This window comes from Acanthaster planci, linkage group LG14 (assembly GCF_054643075.1).
Source record: "Acanthaster planci isolate LZ-2023a linkage group LG14, COTS_SCS, whole genome shotgun sequence".
In the NCBI taxonomy this organism is placed as follows: Eukaryota; Metazoa; Echinodermata; class Asteroidea; order Valvatida; family Acanthasteridae; genus Acanthaster; species Acanthaster planci.
This window is the reverse complement of record NC_141790.1, coordinates 4835544-4838969: the sequence shown is the minus strand read 5'-3', so window position 1 is coordinate 4838969 and position 3426 is coordinate 4835544. Positions and strand designations below refer to the sequence as shown.

Here is a 3426-nt window from a genome sequence, read left to right as displayed (position 1 = left end):
ACCAGCTGTTTGTGATTGAACTCTCAAGAGGGCGCTGGTCATGTTTTGTTCCCTCGAATTCAGCCTCAGGATTTTTTGGGAGTGCCCTGAGATCTAGATAACAAACCACCACCACTCAGGTTATTGCTGAATGTATGGGTGCAACTTGGGCGTGTGTTTTGCTGTTGATACTCGAACAGGCCGACCGCGTTCAGCTGTGAATTGATCAAGTTTGCGGTTTGGCCGAAACTCATTTATCTTCGAGAAAGGTAGGAGAGTTGCTGACCATGCTGACAGCCGATTGTTTTTAAACATAGGCCTTGGCCCTGAAAGAAACAAAATAGCGAAAGCGAACCACAATCGGCCCCTGTCATTATTACTATGTATGATCATGCCTCCATGGTTATTGGTATGACTATAGTGTCAATGTACCTGTGGCTGCGTGTAAATCCAAGACTTGCCTGAAAAAACCTAAGCCTAAGTGGTTTTTTTAGTAAATGCTTTGGAACATTCTCAGCAAAATGTCACTTTTTATGACATGAATGCTATGATCACTTTCTAATGATGGTACATTTTCAGGTCAAAAGTTTTTATATAGGGAGTACAGTCTACAGAGCTGTTTTGGTGTCAAATGATAAGAAATGAAAGTTAACATGCTTTTTAAATGACCTCAATCGGCCATTTACATTTTGAGTTATAAACAAAGGTGTATCCAACGGCTGTTTTAATGACGTGTTTGGAAAGATGAAACTTTAAACTTTTGACAGGCCTAGGTGTTTTCTTACAAAAACAAAGTTACTTGTACATATGCGATATAAAATAGTCGTCTGTTTTTGAGAGTAAAAATTGTGAAATGTGAGATTTTCATGGCGTAGCGTACACAGCCCTGTATGTGTCTTCATGTACGCAACGCAGAACTGAAAACCCTAATTTTAAGGGAAAATTAGTGTTGTCCGTATGGAACTACATGTACGTGTAGCATCACACTCACAGTCACAGGTTAACATGCACATGTACATGTAGGCCTAGGCCTTCATGTACATGTACATGATGTACATGTAATACGTATTTACAGATATTGTACCCCCAGAACTGTGGGGTCTGACATCCGCTCCACTCCCACGAATCCTATAGAAAATGAGCCTTTTTCGCCATAGGCTGTACATGTACATATACATGACGTTTAACACAGCATGAACAGGGATTCTATTCTAGTTGTGTACCCATAGAAATGCTGCTCCATTCCCTCGGGATTTCTACGTTTTGTACATGTAACTTACCGGTACATCCCTTTGTTCTGGTTACCAAGAAAAAAATGGGCCAAAACCATGCCGTTTTACAAAAAAGGGGGAAATAGTTCCCGATCAGTGTCCGAGAGTCATGCAGTTCACATGCGAAGACGAGCCTTGACCAAATGGTTGACTATGGCTGCAATTGATACACATGACAAGGAAATAGGCTGCAGCCACTTTCCGTGTACACGTGTGTGTGTAATTCTTAGCCACGCTGGTTGAAATGGCAGTTGGCTACGGCACGCTGGGGGTCACACTGACCAATCACAGGGCTCCTCATTATTTATGCCCAAATGGCAGGAATGACAAGCAACAGTTGTTGGGTACCAGTGCATGTGAGCGCACTGTCGCATAGTAAACACTTTCTGTTGAGGCCGCACGAAGATGCGAACAAAGATCGCTGCCTGTCTGCATCTGCGTGCGGCCTCAACAGAAAGTGTTCACTGTGCGACACTGGCCTGACTCATTTAATTAAATGTGCAGTATAAAAGTAGTTCCAAATCCAGTTACAGACTTTCCCAAAGGTTTACATGAAACCGTCTCTCTTAGAGATTTGACATTTTGATTGAAGCAGTCTGGCATTCATTTTTATTGTTAACGATGCCGTACAATGTAATTTGATTCTCGCAACACTATTTTCCGTTGGCATCTGTTAGAAAAAGTGAATTCTAAAACAATAAAACATTGCTTGTTTTAAATGCCCCAACATCAATCTACATTATTACGTTGGTAAGACTATGTGCATTGATGAACTACAATGTATGAAAACACCGAGTTACATGTCCATGTAGGTGGCAACAGCCTCTGTACAGTGTTGGCTTAGAAATGTTTAAATACTCAAATGGTATGGAAAAGTGCTCTAAATGTTTTTCCAAGTATACATACAGTAAATGCCCACCCTCATCTTGTATGAATCAGGATATTCATGTACATGTACATGTATACCACAACACTGATGCTAACTGAAGTTTCACAAAAACTTTCTTCTTTCATAAGAAATTCTAGGGAATAAGGTGCCACAAAAATAATGTTTGTCACCTTGACAGACAAGACAAGTATCAAAAACTTGTCACCTGCATCTAATACTTATTTTTTAAGAAAAAATAATATCGGATTTTTTCAAATTTTCTATAAGTTCTGCCTCCCAGTTGAACCAAATGCCTTGACATTGTGAAATCCTGACAGATGTTTTTATATAACATTTGTCACATGGACAGACAGTGGTTGTCCTGTTTGTCACACGGTCAGGCATTTTATTTCTGAAAAAGAACATTAAATACAAAATATGATTGAATTACCTGGAATGTACCAGTATTACGTGTAAATACTCTTTTTGATGATTTTGAGATGATTTTGGTTGTGTGCAAATGTATGCGTTAGTCATATTAGTGTGGACCGACTATCTAGGTAAGCCATGGTCTATTAAGCCCTGAAACCTTGTTTCTTTTATTTAGGACACATTGTATTTTGAAACCCCAAGTGAAACTGTAATTTCTCAGTGAAAGCAAACCAGCATACACAGTCTGCATAATTATCTTAATTGCACAAAAATGACAAAACGTAGGCAATTCAGTTTATGAATAAAAGGAATGGAGACCTGATGAACCGAACAAATTGAAAAAGAAAAATTATGGTTGCTTTGAAATTGAAACTTACTGCTCTTGAAAGCATTTGTACTGGTACCGATACAAGTACGTATGCATAAATTTGGTTGAAATTCTTGTTTGTTTTACAATGACAAATAATGCATCTTCTTGAAAAAATTGCATTTGGGTGTATGCGTTCATAGTACATGTATTCTTTTAATTCATTTTCACTAGATGATTCTGATTTTCCTAGTGACACAAACCAACGAGAACAAGATCAGGCATTAGTTTCAAGACCACATACTGTATACTGGTACATGTACATGTACGTACATGTATATGGTCAAGTAAATTCCATGTAAAAGGTCAAATTACATGTACCAAACATGTAACATTAACGTACTATACGGGTACTGGTACATCGTATTGGCATTAGGGATGGTTTGATGCATTTGTGATCCAATTTAGTTGATCAGTTGATTCAAGCAAGTATGGAGTTTGATATGGGTCATTTACAGTACATTATTCTGGTACACTGCATTTGACATGTAACATGGAAAACTCAGCCC

General features: G+C 38.6%; 1 protein-coding gene across 1 annotated transcript in view; it reads left to right on the top strand.

Annotated features, from left to right (window-relative positions):
* The first annotated feature begins 59 nt into the window (after positions 1-59).
* capn5 (calpain 5) overlaps positions 60-3426 on the top strand; it is a 31060-nt gene continuing 27693 nt past the window's right edge. Inside the window, exon 1 of the mRNA XM_087145885.1 lies at positions 60-248. The gene's annotated coding sequence lies outside the window, so the exon portion shown is untranslated. The remainder of the gene's footprint in view (positions 249-3426) is intronic.